General features: G+C 44.5%; 2 pseudogenes; both read right to left on the reverse strand.

Annotated features, from left to right (window-relative positions):
- Positions 1–12,126: 12,126 nt before the first annotated feature.
- Positions 12,127–12,265, reverse strand: LOC125549681 (annotated as a pseudogene).
- A 5,414-nt stretch (positions 12,266–17,679) lies between these two features.
- LOC125546455 lies at positions 17,680–18,700 on the reverse strand (annotated as a pseudogene).
- Between the last annotated feature and the right edge of the window lie 6,065 nt (positions 18,701–24,765).

Genomic DNA, 24,765 nt, shown 5'->3' on the forward strand with positions numbered 1-24,765 from the left:
ACCGATGACCAAGCGCCGAACGGACGGCACCTCCGCGTTCAACACACGTACGGGGAGACGTCTCCTCCTTCTTGATCCAGCAAGGGGGGAGGAGAGGTTGATGAAGATCCAGCAGCACGACGGCGTGGTGGTGGATGGAGCAGTCACCGCAGCAGGGCTTCGCCCTTCTATGCGAGAGGGAGAGGTGTAGCAGGGGAGAGGGAGGCGCCAAGGCTTTCAAGGTGTGCGGCTGCCCTCCCTCCCCTTTATATAGGCCCCCTAGGGGGGTGCGCCGGCCCTAGGAGATGGGATCTCCTAGGGGGCGGCCAAGGGGGTGGAGTACCCCCCAAGGCAAGTGGAGGCGCCCCCTCCCCTAGGGTTCCCAACCCTAGGCGCATGGGGGGCCAAGGGGGGGCGCACCAGCCCACTATGGGCTGGTTCCCTAGCCCACTATGGGCTGGTTCCCCTCCCCACTTCAGCCCATGGGGCCCTCCGGGATGGGTGGCCCCACCCGGTGGACCCCCGGGACCCATCCGGTGGTCCCGGTACAATACCGGTGACCCCGAAACTTTCCCGATGGCCGAAACTACACTTCCTATATATAATTCTTCACCTCCGGACAATTTCGGAACTCCTCGTGACGTCCAGGATCTCATCCGGGACTCCGAACAACTTTCGGATTACTGCATACTCATATCTATACAACCCTAGCGTCACCGAACCTTAAGTGTGTAGACCCTACGGGTTCGGGAGACAAGCAGACATGACTGAGATGATTCTCTGGTCAATAACCAACAGCGGGATCTGGATACCCATGTTGGCTCCTGATGTCTACTACACAACCTTCTTCTTGTAGACGTTGTTGGGCCTCAAGTGCAGAGGTTTGTAGGACAGTAGCAAATTTCCCTCAAGTGGATGACCTAAGGTTTATCAATCCGTAGGAGGCGTAGGATGAAGATGGTCTCTCTCAAGCAACCCTGCAACCAAATAACAAAGAGTCTCTTGTGTCCCCAACACACCCAATACAATGGTAAATTGTATAGGTGCACTAGTTCGGCGAAGAGATGGTGATACAAGTGAAATATGGATAGTAGATAATAGTTTTTGTAATCTGAAATAATAAAAACAGCAAGGTAGCAAGTGATAAAAGTGAGTGTAAACGGTATTGCAATGATAGGAAATAAGGCCTAGGGTTCATACTTTCGCTAGTGTAAGTTCCCTCAACAATACTAACAAAATTGGATCATAAAATTATCCCTCAACATGCAACAAAGAGTCACTCCAAAGTCACTAATAGCGGAGAACGAATGAAGAGATTATGGTAGGGTACGAAACCACCTCAAAGTTATTCTTTCCAATCAATCCGTTGGGCTATTCCTACAAGTGTCACAAACAGCCCTAGAGTTCGTACTAGAATAACACCTTAAGATACAAATCAACCAAAACCCTAATGTCACCTAGATACTTCAATGTCACCTCAAGTATCCGTGGGCATGATTATACGATATGCATCACACAATCTCAATTCATCTATTCAACCAACACAAAGAACCTCAAAGAGTGCCCCAAAGTTTCTACCGGAGAATCACGACAAAAACGTGTGCCAACCCCTATGCATAGGTTCCCAATGTCACGAAACCCGCAAGTTGGTCACCAAAACGTACATCAAGTGGCACGTGGTATCCCATTGTCACCACAGATATCCACGGCAAGACATACATCAAGTGTTCTCAAGTCTTTAAAGACTCAATCCGATAAGATTACTTCAAAGGGGAAACTCGATTCATTACAAGAGAGAAGAGGGGGGAAGAAACATCATAGGATCCAAATATAATAGCAAAGCTCGCGATACATCAAGATCGTAACATCTCAAGAACACGAGAGAGAGAGAGAGAGAGAGAGAGATCAAACACATAGCTACTGGTACATACCCTCAGCCCCGAGGGAGAACTACTCCCTCCTCGTCATGGAGAGCACCGGGATGATGAAGATGGCCACCAGAGAAGGATTGCCCCCTCCGGCAGGGTGCCGGAACGGGTCTAGATTGATTTTCGGTGGCTACGGAGGCTTCTGGCGGCGGAACTCCCGATCTATGTTGCTCCCGGATGTTTTTAGGGTATATGGAGATATATAGGCGGAAGAAGTACGTCAGGGGGGGCACGAGGGGCCCACGAGGCAGGGGGCGCGCCCAGGGGGGCGCGCCCTCCACCCTCGTGACCTCCCCGGAAACTTCTTGGAGTAGGGTCCAAGTCTCCTGGATCACGTTCGGTGAGAAGATCACGTTCCCGAAGGTTTCATTCCGTTTGGACTCCGTTTGATATTTTGTTTCCTTGAAATACTGAAATAGGCAAAAAAACAGCAATTCTAGGCTGGGCCTCCGGTTAATAGGTTAGTCCCAAAAATAATATAAAAGTGGAAAATAAAGCCCAATATAGTCCAAAACAGTAGATAAAGTAGCATGGAGCAATCAAAAATTATAGATATGTTGGAGACGTATCAGGCATCCCCAAGCTTAATTCCTGCTCGTCCTCGAGTAGGTAAATGATAAAAAGAGAATTTTTGATGCAGAGTGATACTTTGGCATAATTTCAATGTAAATCTTCTTAATCATGGTATGAATATTCAGATCCGAAAGGTTCAAGAAAAAAGTTCATATTGACATAAAAATGATAATACGTCAAGCATACTAATCAAACAATTATGTCATCTCAAAATAACATGGCCAAAGGAAGTTCATCCCTACAAAATCATATAGTTAGGCTATGCTCCATTTTCGTCACACAAAGATGTTCCCAACTTCTATACCCCCGATGACAAGCCAAGCAATTGTTTCATACTCAAATAATCTCAAACTTTTTCAACCTTCACGCAATACATGAGCGCGAGCCATGGACATAGCACTATGGGTGGTATAGAATATGATGATGGGGATTGTGTGGAGAAGACAAAAAAGGAGAAAGTCTCACATCAACGAGGCTAATCAATGAGCTATGGAGATGCCCATCAATTGATGTTAATGCAAGGAGTAGGGATTGCCATGCAACGGATGCACTAGAGCTAAGAATGCTCAACAAAATAAAACTAGTGGGTGTGCATCCAACTTGCTTGCTCATGAAGACCTAGGGCATTTTGAGGAAGCCCATCGTTGGAATATACAAGCCAAGTTCTATAATGAAAAATTCCCACTAGTATGAACAAGACAACTTATGAGAATCACTATATGAAAATCATGGTGCTACTTTGAAGCACAATATATGAGACTCACTACATGAAGAACAAGGTGCTACTTTGAAGCACAAGTGTGGAAAAAGATATAATAGCATTGCCCTTTTTATTTTCTCTTTTTTTTGGGCCTTTCTTTTTTTCTTTTTGGCCTTTCTCTCTCTCTTTTTTTTGATTGGGCAATGCTCTAATAATGATGATCATCACACTTCTATTGATTACAACATAATGATTACAACTCGATACTAGAACAAGATATGACTCTATATGAATGCCTCCGGCGGTGTACCGGGATGGTGCAATGAATCAAGAGTGACATGTATGAAAAATAATGCATGGTGGCTTTGCCACAAATACGATGTCAACTACAAGATCATGCAATGGCAATATGACAAAAGTAAAGCATGTCATGATGATGATGATGGAAGTTGCATGGCAATATATCTCGGAATGGCTATGGAAATGCCATGATAGGTAGGTATGGTGGCTGTTTTGAGGAAGATATAGGGAGGTTTATGTGTGAAAGAGCGCATCATATCACGGGGTTTGGATGCACCGGCGAAGGTTGCACCAACTCTCAATGTGAGAAAGGGCAATGCACGGTACCGAAGAGGCTAGCAAATGGCAGAAAGGTAAAAGTGCGTATAATCCATGGACTCAACATTAGTCAAAAGAACTCATATACTTATTGCAAAAATTTAGAAGTCATCAAAAATCAAGTACTACGCGCATGCTCCTAGGGGGATAGATTGGTAGGAAAAGACCATCGCTCGTCCCCGACCGCCACTCATAAGGATGCACAAGCCAGGTACACTTCATGCTTCAAAATTGTTACACAACTTTAACCATACGTGCATGCTACGGGACTTGCTAACTTCAACACAAGTATTTCTCAAATTCACAACTACTCAACTAGCACGACTATGATATTATCACCTCCATATCTCAAAACAATTATCAAGCATCAAACTTATCTTAGTATTCAACCCACTAAAAAGAAAGTTTCACATATCTTGAATACCAGGTATATTAACATTAAGCAAATTACCATGCTATTAACGACTCTCAAAATAATCTAAGTGAAGCATGAGAGATCAAGTTTCTTTAAAACAAACCACCACCGTGCTCTAAAAGATCTAAGTGAAGCACTAGAGCAAAAATTATCACGCTCAAAAAGATATAAGTGAAGCACATAGAGTAAACTATCAAGCTCAAAAGATATAAGTGAAGCACATAGAGTATTCTAACAAATTTCAATTCATACATGGATCTCTCAAAAGGTGTGTACAGTAAGGATGATTGTGGTAGACTAACAAGCAAAGACACAGATAATACAAGACGCTCCAAGCAAAACACATATCATGTGGTGAATAAAAATATAGCTCCAAGTAAATTACCGATGGAAGTGGACGAAAGAGGGGATGCCTTCCGGGGCATCCCCAAGCTTAGGCTCTTGGTTGTCCTTGAATATTACCTTGGGGTGCCTTGGTCATCCCCAAGCTTAGGCTCTTTCCACTCCTTATTCCATAGTCCATCGAATCTTTGCCCAAAACTTGAAAACTTCACAACACAAAACTTAACAGAAAACTCGTAAGCTCCGTTAGTATAAGAAAATAAATCACCACTTCAAGGTACTGTAATGAACTCATTCTTTATTTATATTGGTGTTAAACCTACTGTATTCCAACTTCTCTATGGTTTATAAACTATTTTACTAGCCATAGATTCATCAAAATAAGTAAACAACACATGAAAAACAGAATCTGTCAAAAACAGAACAGTCTGTAGTAATCTGGATCAAACGTATACTTCTGGTACTCATAAAATTCTCAGATAAATTTCTGGACATGATGAATTTATCTATTAATCATCTTCAAAAAGAATTAACTAAATATCACTCTCCAAATAAAAATGGCAGTAGTTCTCATGAGCGCTAAAGTTTCAGTTTTTTTTTGCAGCATGATCAACAAGACTTTCCCCAAGTCTTCCCAAAGGTTCTACTTGGCACAAACACTAATTAAAAGCATAAAAACCACATCTAAACAGAGGCTAGATGAATTATTTATTAATAAACAGGAACAAAAAGCAAGGAACTAAAATAAAATTGGGTTGCCTCCCAACAAGCGCTATCGTTTAACGCCCCTAGCTAGGCATGATGATTTCAACGATGCTCACATAAAAGATAAGAATTGAAACATAAAGAGAGCATCATGAAGAATATGACTAGCACATTTAAGTCTAACCCACTTCCTATGTATAGGGGTTTTGTGAGCAAACAACTTGTGGGAACAATAATCAATTAGCATAGGAAGGCAAAACAAGCATAGCTTCAAAACTTTAAGCACATAGAGAGAAAACTTGATATTATTGCAATTCCTACAAGCATATATTCCTCCCTCATAATAATTTTCAGTAGCATCATGAATGAATTCAACAATATAACCAGCACCTAAAGCATTCTTTTCATGATCTACAAGCATACAAAATTTACTACTCTCCACACAAGCAAATTTCTTTTCGTGAATAATAGTGGGAGCAAACTCAACAAAATAACTATCATGTGATTGAAAATTAAGATCAAGATGACAAGTTTCATGGTTATCATTATTCTTTAAATCATACGTGTCATCACAATAATCATCATAGATAGGAGGCATGCTTTCATCATAGTAAATTTGCTCATCAAAGCTTGGGGGACAAAAAATATCATCTTCATCAAACATAGCTTCCCCAAGCTTGTGGCTTTGCATATCATTAGCATCATGGATATTCAAGGAATTCATACTAACAACATTGCAATCATGCTCATCATTCAAATATTTAGTGCCAAACATTTTATAGATTTCTTCTTCTAGCACTTGGGCACAATTATCCTTTCCATCATACTCACGAAAGATATTAAAAAGGTGAAGCGTATGAGACAAACTCAATTCCATTTTTTATAGTTTTCTTTTATAAACTAAACTAGTGATAAAACAATAAACTAAAAGACACAATTGCAAGATCTAAAGATATACCTTCAAGCACTCACCTCCCCGGCAACGGCGCCAGAAAAGAGCTTGATGTCTACTACACAACCTTCTTCTTGTAGACGTTGTTGGGCCTCCAAGTGCAGAGGTTTGTAGGACAGTAGCAAATTTCCCTCAAGTGGATGACCTAAGGTTTATCAATCCGTAGGAGGCGTAGGATGAAGATGGTCTCTCTCAAGCAACCCTGCAACCAAATAACAAAGAGTCTCTTGTGTCCCCAACACACCCAATACAATGGTAAATTGTATAGGTGCACTAGTTCGGCGAAGAGATGGTGATACAAGTGCAATATGGATAGTAGATAATAGTTTTTGTAATCTGAAATATAAAAACAGCAAGGTAGCAAGTGATAAAAGTGAGCGTAAACGGTATTGCAATGATAGGAAATAAGGCCTAGGGTTCATACTTTCACTAGTGTAAGTCCTCTCAACAATACTAACATAATTGGATCATAAAATTCTCCCTCAACATGCAACAAAGAGTCACTCCAAAGTCACTAATAGCGGAGAACGAACGAAGAGATTATGGTAGGGTACGAAACCACCTCAAAGTTATTCTTTCCAATCAATTTGTTGGGCTATTCCTATAAGTGTCACAAACAGCCCTAGAGTTCGTACTAGAATAACACCTTAAGATACAAATCAACCAAAACCCTAATGTCACCTAGATACTTCAATGTCACCTCAAGTATCCGTGGGCATGATTATACGATATGCATCACACAATCTCAATTCATCTATTCAACCAACACAAAGAACCTCAAAGAGTGCCCCAAAGTTTCTACCGGAGAATTACAACGAAAAACGTGTGCCAACCCCTATGCATAGGTTCCCAATGTCACGAAACCCGCAAGTTGGTCACCAAAACGTACATCAAGTGGCACGTGGTATCCCATTGTCACCACAGATATCCACGGCAAGACATACATCAAGTGTTCTCAAATCTTTAAAGACTCAATCCGATAAGATTACTTCAAAGGGGAAACTCGATTCATTACAAGAGAGAAGAGGGGGGAAGAAACATCATAGGATCCAAATATAATAGCAAAGCTCGCGATACATCAAGATCGTATCATCTCAAGAACACGAGAGAGAGAGAGAGAGAGATCAAACACATAGCTACTGGTACATACCCTCAGCCCCGAGGGAGAACTACTCCCTCCGTCATGGAGAGCACCGGGATGATGAAGATGGCCACCGGAGAAGGATTGCCCCCTCCGGCAGGGTGCCGGAACGGGTCTAGATTGAGTTTCGGTGGCTACGGAGGCTTTTGGCGGCGGAACTCCCGATCTATGTTGCTCCCGGCCGTTTTTAGGGTATATGGAGATATATAGACGGAAGAAGTACGTCAGGGGGGGCACAAGGGTCCCACGAGGCAGGGGGCGCGCCCAGGGGGGGCGCCCCCTCCACCCTCGTGACCTCCCCGGAAACTTCTTGGAGTAGGGTCCAAGTCTCCTGGATCACGTTCGGTGAGAAGATCACGTTCCCGAAGGTTTCATTCCGTTTGGACTCCGTTTGATATTCTGTTTCCTCGAAATACTGAAATAGGCAAAAAACAGCAATTCTGGGCTGGGCCTCCGGTTAATAGGTTAGTCCCAAAAATAATATAAAAGTGGAAAATAAAGCCCAATATAGTCCAAAACAGTAGATAAAGTAGCATGGAGCAATCAAAGATTATAGATACGTTGGAGACGTATCAGCTCCCACATGCTCCTCGATGATCTCATCGGATGAACCACGATGTCGGGGACCTAATCAATCCCGTACTCAATTCCCTTTGTCAATCGGTACGTTACTTGCCCGAGACTCGATCGTCGGTATCCCAATACCTTGTTCAGTCTCGTTACCGGCAAGTCACTTTACTCGTACTGTAATGCATGATCCCGTGATCAACCACTTGATCACATTGAGCTCATTATGATGATGCATTACTGAGTGGGCCCAGAGATACCTCTCCGTCATACGGAGTGACAAATCCCAGTCTCGATTCGTGCCAACCCAACAGACACTTTCGGAGATACCTGTAATGTACCTTTATAGTCACCCAGTTACGTTGTGACATTTGGCACACCCAAGGCACTCCTACGGTATCCGGGAGTTGCACAATCTCATGGTCTAAGGAAATGATACTTGACATCCAGAAAAGCTACAGCAAATGAACTACACGATCTTTGTGCTATGCTTAGGTTTGGGTCTTGTCCATCACATCATTCTCCTAGTGATGTGATCCCATTATAAATGACATCCCCATGTCCATAGCCAGGAAACCATGACTATCTGTTGATCAACAAGCTAGTCAACTAGAGGCTCACTAGGGACACATTGTGGTCTATGTATTCACCCATGTATTACGATTTCCGGATAATACAATTATAGCATGAATAATAGACAATTATCATGAACAAGGAAATATAATAATCATTTTATTATTGCCTCTAGGGCATATTTCCAACAAGAGCATCAAGCAAAGGCACCCGTTTCGGTGCAACGAGACCAAGACCAGTCCAACGGCAGGGAGGAAGTCATTGTGGAGCCCAAGCCAGCGTCACCACCAGAGCCTTTGGCAGGCGAGGACCAACTTTAGTCAGGATAAGTGTACCAGATGTTCCCCTTCAAAATGGCCAATTGTTGGCGCCCTTCCCGCTCAATATTTGGGAAGAGGCCCAGGGCCTTTGCCTATAAATAGGACTAGCCACCCACAGGGTAGAGGGGAGATCGGAGATCAGAGATCAGAGATCGGATCGAAATCAGAGAGAGAATCGAGGAGAGAGAGAGAGAGAAGGGTGACTGAACTCCTCCTAGCAGTTGATCCCCCCAGCCAAGAACAGACCCTCGCGAGGCTGTTCTTCCTTGTATTGCTCATCATCATCAGCCCAAGAGGCAATCCACCACACCACACACTGGAGTAGGGTATTACACCACAACGGTGGCCCGAACCAGTATAAACCCTATGTCTCTTGTGTTGTTCTTTCCATAGCTTAGATCTTAGCGAGGCGGAGGGGTGCAGGTAGGTAGAAGGCGAAATCTCCGCGCGCACCCCAGTGTTCGAACCTCAAGGGTCTGCCGGAACCCGAAATCCGACAAAGCCTTTGAAGTTTAACACTTAACCTAGAATACCATGCTCTAGGTGCTTGTTTCAGACCATATAATGCCTTGTCAAGTTTGCACACATAATGATATTTGTCTTTTACCTCATACCCAGGTGGCTGTTTCATGTAGACTTCCTCCTCTAGAACGCCATGAAGAAACGCATTTTGCACATCCAATTGACGAAGACTCCAACCATTTGATACTGCAACAGAAAGAACAAGTCTGATAGTAGTTGCTTTAACAACAGGACTAAACGTGTCCTCATAGTCAATACCGTACCGCTGTTTAAATCCCTTTGCTACTAATCTAGCCTTGTATCTGTATATTTCTCCACTGGACTTTCTTTTGACTCTGTAAACCCATTTACAATCAATTATATTTCTGCCTCTTGCTGGAGGAACCAAGTGCCAAGTTTTGTTTCTAATAAGAGCATTATATTCTTCATCCATAGCATTTTTCCAGTTCTTATCCTCAAAAGCATCAATTAAGTTTCCTGGCTCACCTGTGACAGCTAGGCCACCAAAACAAGCATTACTGTACCTGACCGTGCCATCCGTCCGAACCTTGGGCTTCAAAACTCCATGCTGTGATCTGGTTCTCATCGGCACAGAATCGGCAGCAGGGGGCCGCTGCACAGAAGATCCGGTGGGATCCGGCGCGGCAGACGATCCAGCGGCACCTGATACGAGGCTGATTTCCTCGGAGCCGGAGCCAGTTGCTCGTTGGGCCACTTGGCGAGGCCCACCAGACGACGCGGAGAGGCGCCTGGCCTGGCGCGTGAATGCGGTTGGCCCACCTGCGCCGCTGGGCCCGCCTTGGATTGTCGTTGTCTCACCCGCGGGCCGCGGGGGGGACGCGTGGTCGTCCGCTGGTGGCCCGCCTGACCCCGAGGCAGGTGCGTTGCCACTGCCTAGCGCGGCTGGCGAGGGCGGATCCACACCGGGATCGCCGCTGTCAGCTCCTTGGTGCAGCACCTGAATCCTCCTCGTGCTCCGCGCTTGTCGTTTGCTGCTGCATAAAATCATAGTGCACAACCGAATTTCCTCCAAAATTTATAGAAGAATTTTCATGAGAATTACCCAAGTGATCATTAGCTGTATGTTCGTCCCCATGATCAAGAGGTAAGGAGGAGGAATTTTCAGAGAGAAGGACTTCGGATCTGATAGGTGCACCGGCATTAGGGTTTAATTTGGCAAAGGGAAACACTGTTTCATCGAACACAACGTCCCGAGAAATATAAACACGTCCAGCAGTTATGTCTAGACACTTGAAACCTTTGTGAAGGTTACTGTAGCCAAGGAAAACGCATTGTTTGGAGCGGAATTCAAGCTTGCGAGTATTCAAAGGACCGAGGTTAGGCCAACATGCGCACCCAAAAGTACGAAGAGCATGATAGTTTGGTGTTTCATGAAATAATTTTTCTAGTGGAGTTTCAAGATTGATCACCTTACTTGGTGTGCGATTGATCAAGTATGTGGCAGCGATGAATACCTCATCCCAAAATTTGAGGGGCATAGACGCATGAGCTAACAGTGAGAGGCCAACCTCGACAATGTGACGATGCTTTCTTTCGGCGGAGCCGTTTTGCTGATGAGCATGCGGGCAGGAAACATGGTGTGTGATGCCAACTTAGCCAAAAAAGGAATTTAACCTCTCATACTCACCACCCCGGTCGGTTTGCATGGTGATGATTTTGCGATCAAAGAGTCTTTCTACAAGTGCTTGAAATTCATGAAACACTTTAAAGACCTCTGACCTATGCTTAAGAAGAAATATCCACGTAAATTTACTGAAATCATCAATAAAGCTCACATAATAATTCTTTTTATTGATTGAATCACGAGCAGGTCCCCATACATCAGAATAAATAAGCTCTAAAGGAGCATTCGAAAAACTACTAGAATGTGGATAGGGAAGTTGGTGACTTTTGCCTTGTTGGCATGCATCACACACCCCCTCTTTATTCAACTCATGAATTGAAAAAGGAATTTTGTTCTTGCTAAGAACATGCTGAACGATTTTCAAAGATGGATGACCTAGTCGATCGTGCCACCTTGATGGAGAGATCTTGGTGGCACCAAAAGCATGCCTGCCCGAGCCTAAAGAAGCTGATGATACGGGGTAGAGGCCGGCTTTACACCTGCCGTGGAGGAGGGTGCTCCTCGTTGCCTTGTCCTTAATGAAGAAGAAACGAGGGTGAGTTTCAAGAAACACATTATTGTCTTGAGATAGACGATGAGCAGAAACAAGATTTTTTGTGGCTTTAGGTGAGTAAAGGACATCTTTTAGATGAAGATTACGAGTGGGAGTACGAACATATGCTTGACCAATATGAGTAATTTTCATACCTGCTCCGTTGGGCATGTTCACTTGATCATGGCCGTTGTATCTCTCCCTCATGGTGAGCTTGTCGAGCTCTCCGGTGATGTGATCTGTGGCACCTGTGTCAACGTACCAATTGGTGTCGACGCTGTAGGAGGAGTTGGACACGGCGCTCGCACTCTTATCCTTGGTGAATGCGATGTCGAAGCGCCTGTAGCACTCTATGGCGGTGTGGTTCGGCTTCTTGCAGATCTGACAGAACACCTCAGGGAGCTCATCTCGTCCCCCGCCTCCTTGGCCACGCCCACCGTGACCGTTCCCGCGGCCGCTGTTGCCTCCATTGCCACGGCCACCACCGTGACCACGGTCGCCTCCGTTCCTGCCACGGCCTCCGCCGCAAGAGAAGCCACCGCGACCGCCACGGGAGGCTGCGTTCGCGGATGAGTGGGACGACGAGTTGCCACCCTCGAACATGGCGAGGCGGCTCTCGAAGCTGATGAGTTGGGCGTAGAGCTCGTTGGGCTTGATGGGGACGGTCCTGGCGCAGATGGAGGAGACGAAGGACATGTAGTCGAAATCCAAGCCAACAAGGATATACGACACCATATCATCATCCATGAGCGGCTTGCCGATGGCAGCCATCTCATCACCGAGGGCCTTCATGCGGCCAAGATACTCAGCGATGGTGGAGTTTCCCTTCTTGGTGGTGGAGAGGGCGATCCTCGTATTGACGATGGCCGCCTGCGTCTGGGAGATGAAGATCTCCGTGATTGCAGTCCATGTTGCTGACGCCGTGGTGCATGTTGTGATCTGAACCATCACAGGGGGTGAGATGGAATTGAAAAGAAAACTCAAAACCTGTGAGTCTCGAGCCCTGTCGATCTCATATGCCGGGTTCGGCACATCGGTGACCTTGCCGTCTTTGTCCGACAGCTTGGGCGCCGGTTCCTCCCTCTCTGGATCGAGGTAGGTGACCAGCTGAGCGCCACTGATCGTGGCCAGAGCCTGCGCACGCCAGACGTTGAAGTTGGAGCGATGGAGTTTCTCAGCGATGGGGATGAGCACGGATGGAGCGGCTGCGGTGGAGCTTGAGGAAGACATGGCGCCGCAAGGGGTTTTGGCGGCGCAGGAGATGTGCGTAGAGGAGAGGCTCTGTATACCATGTAAATATGGGTTAAGCGTATGCCTTAGCAGGGACGCGTTGCGTGTTATTTATAGGCACAGGAGATTACAGGGTTTAGGTAGTTAGGTTGTTGTAGGATTGATCTCCAAGTCATAATCTATACAAGGGATAGAGATCAACCTAAACATATCCTAACTACCTGAATACAACACGCACACGCCCACACATGTATACGGTTTATATGTACACCGTATACATCCTATAATACGTACTTTAACAATGACTTAGATGTGCAATACTTATAGCACATCTAGATATGCTTTAGCAAAGCTGTTACATATGTTTGGAGTATATAGATCAGACACGTACGTAATCCCGTCTCCAACTAACGGAGGTTAGGCTCGTACCCTGGCCTCCATGGCGGCGCACTTGAGGCCTTGGGCGGATCTCCATGCCGATCTCTTCCTCCCCATCGTGGACCGCCTGCGATCGCTGAGGGACTGCCTCGCCGTCCGCGGCGTCTGCACCGCGTGGCGATCGGCGCTGCCTCCCGGCCCTCGGTCCCCGTACCTCCTCGTCCTCCACGCCTTCCAACCCTTCGACGGCGGCCTCCCTCGCTTCAACACCCATGCCTACGCCCTGTCCCTCCCGATGCAGCGCACGTTCCGCCTCCCCACGCTCGCATGCCACAGCAACGACATCACCTGCTCCGGCAACGGCTACCTCACCATTGCCCATGGTCGTCGTCTTGGGCTGTTAAATCCTGTCACGGGCGAGCAGATCGAGCTCCTTCCTCTCCCCAACATGCCGTACCCTCACAGAATCGTGCTCAGGCCGAACCCAAGGCCTGATGGATACACTGCCGTGGCCATCTGCGGCCATGACAACGTTAGCAAGGTCATGAGCAAGGTCGCCTACATGTCGAGCGGGGACACGGAGTGGACGATCACCGACATCACAGCGGATGGACCGAAGCTGGTCGATCTGGTCTACAAAGACAACGATGTCTACTGCCTCGATGAAGATGGTGGCGTGCAAGTCCTCCACATCCCCGTCTCCCAAGGCGACCCGATTAAGGAACCCAACGTCTGTCCCTTGCTGGCTGAGCGTGTCGTGGGTACCCCCTTCGCCCCGCCTTACGACACCGTGGCCAAGGAAATATCTTTCAAGCGCCTGTTCTTCTGTGAGGGCATCCTATACCAGGTGTGGCAAAACACCAGGCAAACCATCCGGCTGCGGTTACGGGAAGGCGGTGTATTCATCATGCCCTCGGATGAGATACTGGTTCTCAGGTACTACCCGGAGCGATGGCCATGCTGGGATGGGGTGAAGGATCTCGGAGGCCACTCAGTGTTCATCGGCAGGAACAACACGGCGGTGGTGCAGGCTGAGGCTACCCCGGGAGTAAGACCCAACTGTGTCTACTGGATTGATTGCGGGCTATGTACGCCGTGGGTGTTTGACATGAGCAACAAAACCTCTACGCATTGCGTTCGTCCTCCTTGTGGTGTAGGATTTGCAAGGTGTTGGTACTTCAGTAACAGTCGCTAAGATTACTCACTAGTATCGACAGCAATGTAAGAAACACGCCGAATAACTAGATACGGGTCTGGAAGACTTCAAAATACATGTTCTTGGCATTTTCTAATCTTGTTTAGGGATTGCATTTCTAAAGTGTTATATCTTGGTCTTTTGAATAAACTGCGGTTCAGTGCACACGAACCCTTTTTAGTTTAACTAGCAAATGTGCCCGTGCGTTGCAACGGGAGAAACAAATGCTTGCATGCCTGATCCATTCATGTTGTTAATTCTAATATTTGCTACCATCACAAATGGTGGCTAACTTATCCATCTATTCAACACCCGTCTCTGTTAAACTTGATGCATGCATCGTCCGAACTAAATCACCAATTACCGTGAAGTAGATGACAATGTAATTAAACGTCTCAACTTATAAGTAGTGAAGGAAGTCAAGGCCCTCCTGGTGAATGGATGATGAGCCTTGTTAAGATTCGTCGTAGTAAAAAATGTGCTAGCCACGTTAAGGCTGTAGTAGGTACACAATGCATGGCCTATTGGCTGTGAATTTTCGAGTTCTTTGAAAGTTAGGAAAGCTATACAACAATGTGACCGGTTGATGGAATTCCAGTTTCCATGCAAAACCCGGAAACTTTGTGAGCGCAAATGTGATCTCGATGCTAGGTATGCGATTGACAGAACGAGCGAGATGAGATTCCAGTATCCAATAAGTTGTCTGTAGCTATCCATGATTCTGACCTCTATGTCAGCACAATGGGCAGAGCCCCGGCCATAGTTGAAACAGGCGTCCTGCACCACAGTCTCCTTGACGTCCAACGTGATAGAGTCGTACAGCAGACACCTACAATTTGTTGTCAAAAATATTGAATCCATATGTATTATATGTGTGGTCTTTTTTGTTGGAAATTATATGTGTTTTATCAATAATATGCAAAAAGAAAGCTACAAATTATATTAAAAGTGAATAGTTAGTGTGTATATTTGCTCAACAAGTGGTCAGGAATTAACATAATCAGAATATACTTTAAGTCAGTATGATATGAAAAAATCAAGTACTGTCTAGTGAAAATTCATACGATGCTGGTTTGAATCCTTCAAGCCATGTCTCACGAATCCTGTTCCAGGAATCCCTCTCTCTCTCCCATTAATTAGTGGACTCTCTCAATTAATTCTGATCTAATTGGCCACAAGAGCGTGCATCAGCTGATTTAATCGCATAACTTTTTTCCCACTAAATAATCCTACGGTTGTCTTCAGACCATAATCGCTTCATTTTCTCCCACTAATCCCTCCATAAATGGTGTTGCTGTTGTGCATCAGCCGGTTCAATAGCATAATTTTCTCCATTAATCCCTCCATGAATGGCGTGGCTGTTGTGCATCAGCCTATCTTATCCCATTATTCTTTCCCACTAATTCCTCGACAAATGGCGTGGATGTGTTCTTTCCCACTGTTTCCTCCTTGAATGCCCGGATCTCTCTCCGTCTCTCCATTAATTTCGAATGCATCTGCTTAGTAATCTCAACTCTCAAGGCGCTTATTGATTTCAACTTGTACTCATATATAAATTGGTGAAATTATATGCAAAGAAGCGAGGTGGTATTATACAATACGTGTGAAACCTCTTCTGTTTACACAAGAAAGATTTAGATAAGTTGGATCTACGTAAGGAAAACTGATGGCAGGTGATGAGTTAATTTGATCCCTGAAAGCAGTATATTTTGCCGGATTCATTGTTGGGCCACAATACAGGCTGCTGATGTACGGCCAGGGGTCCAAGCGGGTCCATGTACGTGAGACAGAGAGAAAAAAGGCGGAACTGTTTTCTACGACGTACGAAAATCCTGTAACAACGGACGAACGAAAATTTCGTTATGACGGATCAAAATTAGGGAGGAAGAAGCAATAGCCCCTTTATTATTAGGTAAAGATAAAGATTATATGTATTTTACGTTTATTAACTATATCTAGTTTATTGTAATGTTATAGTTAAATTATTGAGGATTTATATTTTTAACCAATATCCATCAACGTCCATAATGAGTGTGGAACATTCTAGGATATCTTGGTTATTACAGTGGGACGCCAAATGCAGAATCTTATACCAAAAATTCAAAGACAACGCAGCGACTGTTGTGCATGAGTAGGGTTGCAGTGCAGGAGGACGCTCTTGTTGCGCAGGTCCTCCCCCATGTACTTGTACCCCACGTCCTTGTGTATATGTCGAGTTATCGATTGACGCTTGTACCATCATTTGCTCAGGAACGAAGCTTCTCGCTGGCTGTCTATTTTTTCAGAAGAACTATAGCTAAACAATGTGATCTCTACTTCATCTGATCGACGTGTGGAGACAGTTGTCTACCTAGTCCGCATGATATTAGCACACACACACATACAAATATACAATCCTCCACTCAAATGACAGATTTCGAGGTTTAGCAATATAGTTTTTATCTCTGAATATACAGTGGTCAGTCAGTATACAGTTCCTTGTTGCATGTGCATGCTACTAGAAATTTGGAGCAACATAGAAGCGCAGGTCAAACCAGCCATCTAGCAACGCACAGCAGCCAATCTTGATCTATTATTCCATTCCAGTGTCGACAGTACAGCCGAGGATGGTCATGTGGATAGAACAGTCCCCTCCCCAGCCCCCGCGTCGTCCGCTTCGGGCGACTCGGGTTTCCCCGTCGCGCCGCCGCTCCCTCACCCTCCCTCCCTCGCCGCCACCTGAGAAAGCCGCCGGATCTGCTCGCGCGGCCGCCCATGATGGTGGCGGCGAGGCCTCGGTCGCTCCTTTCCTCGAGGAGGACCTCGGATCTGGGGCGGCGGCCCTTCTTGGCGAGGCAGCGGCGCCTTCTCGGCCGTTGTTGTTCACGGGTGTGCTCTGGCCGGCCGCCTGGAAAGTGAACCCCGTCCGACGTTTTGGGTACCGAGCGAAATTTCACGATTTCGCGCGGTTACCGCGTTTACCGTCGCCTCTTGAGAAACACTCATACCAAGCAAAATATCTCGAATATTTTGAAATTTTTGAATTCAAACACTCACTGTCCACTTAAATAAGTGGCACCTCTTCTGTGTCAACACAACTGGTGGTGGCCTAGTGGCAAAGGCCTCCCGTTTAAAAAATACTGCAATGACCAGGCGTCGAACTCGCGACACGAGCAAGCTGTAACTGCGGTCCAATAACCACTACGCCAGGGAATTGCTCATGGCACTTATGAGTAAAATGGTTAGTATATCGACGTCAAAAATATTTAAATTCAAATTTTGATTTTAAATTTCGCCCGAGTTTTTTCCGAATTTCGCGGTTACCGTGGTAACCGCAAATTCCGGTGACCCTCGAGAAAAAAGGACCGCTTGGGATCCAAAACCTTTACCCCGTCCAGCTCTTCTTGCAGGACGGCGAGACCCTGACGTAGAAGGCCAGTATGGAGACGTTGGTGAGGTAGGAGACGGCGTTGGCCAGCGCGGCGCCTCTGATCCCCAGCCGCAGCCTGTACACCAGCGCGGCGCCTCTGATCCCCAGCCGCAGCCTGTACACCAGCGCTCAGCACACCAGCACGTGGCTCACCGCGGTGGCGCCGGAGCTGAGCATCACCGGCACCACCAGCTTCTGCGCCTGCAGGAACCGCACGTGGCACTGCAGCCACCCGTAGAAGAAGAGCGCCGGGATCATCCACCGGATGTAAGTGCCCGCCCCCGCCGCGATCTCTGGGCCCTGCCCCAGGTGCAGCAGGATCGCGCCGGTGTTGGCCCACACCGCGGCGATCGGGAGGCTCGCCAGGCCCAGCACCAGCATCGCCCTCTGCTTGTACACTCCCAGCAATCGGGGTCCTCGCTCGCCCCGGAGGCCTGCCCGCACAGGGTGTCCAGGGCGAACGACATGCCCGTCTGCCATGGTTCAACAAGCTAAGTGCAAAGTGGAAGATGAACGTGCATGTGAGCTAGCTAGCTCGAGTGGTACCGTACCAGGAAGCTGAAGCCGGTGACGATGGCGAATGAGCTGGCCATGGAGGCGCTGGCCAGCGCGAGCTCGCCCAGGTGCCCCACGAACATCACGGAGATCATCTGGATGACGCTCACGCTCTGCAGCAGGCATCCCACGATGAGCGGCCCGGCCAGGCGGAGCTGTCTCTTTGCCTAACTCCATGCTTAACTCCATGGATCTGCTCTTGGTGCTTCCGCTGGGGAGCTACCTCGGCTCACTCGGTCAGTGTTCCTCTCTCTCTCTCTCTCTCTACTTTTGAAGGTAAAAAGACAACTGATGTCACACATTATGTAACGGAAGAAACACCGATCTATAGAAAACGGACGGCTGAGAATTCACCAATGGAGTATATGGCTGGATCCAGCGGCAGAGGAGCCGGTAGGGCGAGGTTGGGCTGCCGCCTCATGTACCTTGATTTTCTGCAACGTTTATACAGGTATATGCTGTGTATACACCGTTGGCCGGCTGGGTTGATCTCTTCGAGCGAGTCGTGGTCACGCTGGAAAAATAAGATGTGCGGACAAGCAACCTATTTGGGCCATGAGCCCACTAAATGAACTCCTGCTGTTGGGCTGTTAGTCATCGATTGAGCACTTACAAGTTACACTTTAAAAAAAGAGAGCTTAAGTGGCCGTGAACTCAGTCGGTAATGGGCATTGGGTTTTTGTAAGCGTCTGTTCCATTGTTCCATTGCATTGACTCAAACAACATCGGTCTTTATTATTATATTTGTTTAAAAAGAATGTAAGGTTCATGTTTCATCTTTCTTTCCACCACACCTTCGTCCAACCTTCCCCGTATGATAATTAATAATCTTAATTTACTTACTTTCTGAACCAATTTCACTTTAATTTACTTACCAAATTTCTGATCAAAATATGGGTAACCCACGGGCAAAATGTGATGAACATTTATATGCATACAATCGGATATTATGGGCAGGTAAATCACTTCTAATCAAAATATAAGGTAAATCACGGACATAATTTGATGAACTTTTATTTACACAATTGCGTATTATGGTCAGGTAAATCACAAACTAACGTACTAGAATATTTATATCACATTGCAATGCACATTCATTCTTCTAGTTATAAGAACAATGGAGCTCTATCGTTGTCCGGCACCCGGACAAACCTTAGTCTCTGGGTCCGCCACTGTTACCGGTTGTGACGGCAAATTTTTATGCTAGAGTTCGCCCTCCATCAAAAAAAATTCGTCCTCCGCCACTAGCTGGATCAGCACAGGAGCCCTGGCGTAAGCAAGAACAGTTCATTTACATGGAGACTTTTCAGAAATGTTATCTCTCAAATGTTTGCCCGGAGGCCAACCCTAGCAAACGGTATCCCTGTCGTTGCACAGATATTGGCCAGGCGCAAGGCCAATGCCACATCAATTCCCTGGAGGTGAGCAGCGAATGGGCGGGCGTTCCTTCATTTTTTTTTCAAAAAATTAGTGATGCGCACTTGGAGGGAGTGGAACTAGCAGTCAATGCGCACTCACCATTCAGCTGAAGCTAGGGTTTGTGAACACTTGCGCTCAAACTTCTTTTATGTATTTGATTCAACTATTCTTTTTTTTCATTTGAAAAAACTCTGAAACATGTTTTCTTCATTTTTGAAAAAAGAAAATACCTACTTTTAGAGGCAAATTTTTCTAAACTCACCATGTGCATTTTTTATTATAGGTAGCATGGCAATTCCTAGAAATACTAAAATTCCATGCTCTTCAATAATTTAAACCACCATGCGTATGATAACAAAATGTCATGCACTTAATAAATAAAAACTATAATAAAAATGCTATCCTCACATGGCGGTTTTATTATTTATAGCATGGAAATTCTATTATTATTAACATGAATTTTTTTTAAAGAGGATGGCATGTTTATTATCAAGACGATGACATTTTTATTACTGAGAGTGAGAGTATGGCATTTTGATTTTCAATGTCATGGCAGTTTTATTACAAAGAGCATGTCACTTTTATGAATAGGATGTCGTTTTTATTACGGAGAGGATGGCATTTTTGTTATCAAAAGGATGGCAATTCCATTATTGAGAGGATGGCATTTTTATTTTTAATGGTATGGCAGTTTTATTAACTAAGAGCATGACAATTTTATAACTAGGATGCCATTATTTTATTATGGGGAGGATGTAATGTTTTGTTAAAGGGGATGGCAATTTTATTTTTGAGAGAATGGAATTTTTATTATTTTTGTACTACCGCTTTTTTTTGTTCACAAGATTTGTGGTTGATAACTAGAAAGGTGGCAACTTTTGTGGCATTTTTTATTTCTAAATTTAAATTTTTTCAGTTCAGGAAATAAATAGGCTCATTCCTAAAAAGGAAAAAAAATCATGCAGGGAGTTATGGGCTGTTTTCTCGTACATGGGCCAGCTGGATGGTTCACTCAACCGCGACAGCCCCAACAAACGAAAATGCTCGCTGGTGGAACGACTCCCTTGCGAACCAATCATTTCATGGGGAGCTCCTCCCTGGTCATCATTCCTTAGATATTACGCTCCATATTTTTGGACACTACTAACGAGCAGACCTACACTTACAGGAAGGATCACCCCCCCCCCCCCCCCAAAGAGTGTCGATCGAGCAAACCAATATCGCTCCCCCATACGTTTGCTATATATGTTTTTCAGTGCAACGCAAGGTGCCCACAATCTAGGGCGCACGAGAAAAAATGAGTTGGGCCCAATTAGCTGAATATTTTGAAAAAAAATGGCATCTACAAAAAAGTAAATATTTTTTGATACATAAAAGGAAGAAAAAACATAAATTTGGGCATGAAAAATAAATAAATTTGCCATGCCCACAAAATTCCCCTCTAGAAACCAAAAGGTAAAAGAAAAATGGGGAAAATGATCATGTTAAAATATATATAAATCCATCTATATGAAAATGTAAGATTTCCATGCTCGTGTTCAAGATTTCATATACCAGGATAAAAATTAAAAAGAAAGAGAAATTTCCATGACAAAATGAAAAACCACATAAATTAAAAGTAAAATTGCCATGCTGCATTTAAAAAAATCATGATATGCTCTCAATGAATTTTTCATGCTATAGAAAACAATCTTCCATGGTAAAATACAACAAAACAAACATAAGTGGAAAATTGCCAAGGTGTTGTATGAGAAAACATCCATGGTTAAAATTTTGCCATGGTCGATGGCAACTTGGATGCAAAATGTTCTATATATCGTTGAAAACTTGGCGAAAATTTTGTACTTGTAATTAAGGGTTTTTTTTCTTATCTAAACACATGACAAGGTGTTAAATTTTCTGTAATCATCACATGGGGACCTGTTGGGAAAAAAGTTTAACTTATACACTCCAAAATTAGGAAAGATAATTCACTAAAAATTATGGCAACAATATATATGTAGAAGAAACAATGAATGAAAACTCTTAGTTTTACCATCTGCCTAGGTGGTAATTACAAGTTTAGTGCCCTGCTTAAGTGTGTGTTCTAATGGTGGCAACTTTTTTTATAACATAGGGTTTTCTCAAGAAGTGGTGATTTTGCACCCAGGTCGAGATGCTCCCATGTGTGAACAGTAAAATTGTTTAAAATAAGAGAAAAAACAAAAAAACTGATTTTTCTAGGGCAATATGGCCGAATGTGTGAGCCCATCCCAAATTTCGTGGAGTTTGGACATTCGAGGACCTTGTGGTTAACAAGACAAAATTTTGGCATGTGAAAAGGTTAAAAAAACGCATTCCTCATAGCCGATTTTGTCTTTTTTGTGCGAGCTCCTCAAATTTCTTTTACCACGAATTTTTGCATGCACCTGGCACGCTGAAGGATCTTTCATGCAAAAATAATAATCAATTTTTTAAGTGTTTTACTATTTGTTTTCATTTTAGTGTTCGCCTAGTGTAGATGAGCCCAAGCTCCGAACTGAGTTATTGGTTTTTTCAGACTAGTATTGTTTTGTTAGTAGTTTTTAGATGACAATGACTAGGTTTTGCACCTGGCAACTTAATTCACATGGATAAAACATTGAATGAAACTATCTACACCACCATTGTAAGTAAACAATCATGATGGCAAAATTATACAGATAATGGCATTTTCAAAATAATTGTTCTCCAAGTCATGGCAAAAAGTGCAGAAGCATTCTCATCAAATGGAAATTTTAGAAAAGAAATAGATATCTAGATCATGGCATGTTAATAATGACCCTTGTTTGTGATTGTTTGATCGGGGTCAGTTAATGAAGTCAGTGATGAGGGGACGTGCTATTCAGTTTTGTAGTGGTGCTTGTGGGGCATTATTCGTTCCATTCTCATCGAGGGTTAAGTTCCCTTCATCCATAGCCCCGAACAATGACTAGTAGTATCTAATGATATGTTGATTCAGCTTAGTCCCTCGATACATCCCTCATCCCGGCAAAGACTATAAATACACTTTTTCCTGTGTCGCCCATTGGCAACCATGTGAGAACTTTTGTGTGTTGTTGTCACATTCCATGATGAACTAGGCTTGGGGTCTTTGGTACCACCAAATTTCCACTGCTCGGAGTAGAAGTGATACTTCTCATTGGATCTGATACCTTTTTCGCGATGTTTGCAAAGCCAACCTGCTCTAAGCATCCCAATTCATATTTGACTGGATAGCATGCAATGGGCGACCTACTAGAGTTAGATTTCAAGAATGATCAATGCATGGTCCAAAAGTGTCTAGATATTCTCAAGGGCATGCAGGGGCGGAGCCAGAAAATTTAGCCATTGGGTTCATTTATTGACTTTGCTGTGAATATTTGATATAAATTAATTAAGTAAAAATAGGTGTATCCAGTGTTGAAAACACCCACGCAAGATAGGTTACCCCAGCATAATAATTCTGCAAGGAAGCTGGATGGAACTCAGGATCTCCAGGCCACAAGTGGAGAGACTCTACCACTTTGTTAAGTGTAAAATCTAACTTCACATCATCTTACAACAAAGATTATAACACTAAAAATAACTTAATGTCTGGAAATATGATATCACTTATCATATATCGTGTTACATAAATACCAAGGAGTGCATGACAAAGCTGTTACATGTTATAGCCAGCTCAAGACCAAATGACTTCATAGCTTCAGATAAAGCTTTTCATCTTCCTATAAGCATTGAAGAAAATGACCATTAATTTCTAATGACTCACTCTCAGTCTTGTCCTTATTGTTATCCCTAAAAAGATAGCAGCAATAACAAAAGGTCGTATGCATCTTGTCACTAATCACTATACTAAGTCAACCACCATATTCATAAAATCATTCCAGATTAAATCTTGGTGAAGCATCTCCAACTCCAATGAAGCTCTAGGAATAATCACAGGTGGTATCCCGTAATGTCTTATGGTTAGATATGTTCGCCTAATCTCATATTGCTTCTTAGAATTTTTCAATCAGCCGGATTGCTTGCAACATCGATATTTGATGCACATTGCCTGGGTCTAACAACTGGACATGATGTGTCTGTATCATTATCTATATCTGTAAATTGATTTTTAGTTGAGAAATATGGATCAATAAAAGTATATGGGATAAGCAATTAGAAAACTAGGGCAAAAATCAATATTATAGTGTCATACGAGACTAGAGAGGAGATGTGGAGATTGTGATTCATTACCACGAATCTGGACTAGTTCTTGGCCTGTCGCTCAATACCTGGCATCTGGCGACCAATCCACGACGGAACACCGAGAAAGAGAGACGAGATTGTTGAGTTTTTTTGGGAAGTCATTGAGCGAATAGGAATGACGAGAGGCGGCTGCCGAGTATTCGTACAGAGAATTGGCGAACGAACAGACGTAGGCACTCTACTTGGGCTTTTGGGCTTTTGATTGGCCAGTACGTGAGTGGGATCCTATTTTCCTTTCCTTTCTTTTTTTGTACGTGCGATCCTGGTTTGATGGGTTCAGTGACGATTTTCTGTTGGGTTCATACCAAAAAAATACTCGTACGCACATAGGGCCACAGGGAAATCGTTGGGTTCAACGCTGGCTCCGCCCCTGAGGGCATGCATGCACGATTACCAGAGGAAATTTAAGTTCCCATTTGTAAACCTAACTACTCAATGGAGTTTCTCGTATTTCACCACGAGGCGGTTATTAGCACAAGTGATTGCCTTCCCGACATACAAGATTCCCGTAAACTCCCCCCTAATAAGCATGTGGTATGGGTTATCCTTTCCCAAGTTGACCATTTTGCGTAGAAAGGCAGAATTATTCTTAACTTTGACAGCTCCATAGACTCCGACCAGTCTCCATGTAAAATTGCTAGCCCTGTGAAATTCACCAACCGAGAAATCTAACAAGTCTATGGTTATGCTCTATATGCCAAGTAACATTCCTCATGACCTTCCCATGGCGTTAGACAAGGCCATGTGAAGTCAAACCTCCTTGTAAGGTGGTCGAGGACATACATAGGGAAATCTTGTCTACTGATCCAGAAATTGCCA

The sequence above is a fragment of the Triticum urartu genome, chromosome 3 (assembly GCF_003073215.2).
Source record: "Triticum urartu cultivar G1812 chromosome 3, Tu2.1, whole genome shotgun sequence".
In the NCBI taxonomy this organism is placed as follows: domain Eukaryota; kingdom Viridiplantae; phylum Streptophyta; class Magnoliopsida; order Poales; family Poaceae; genus Triticum; species Triticum urartu.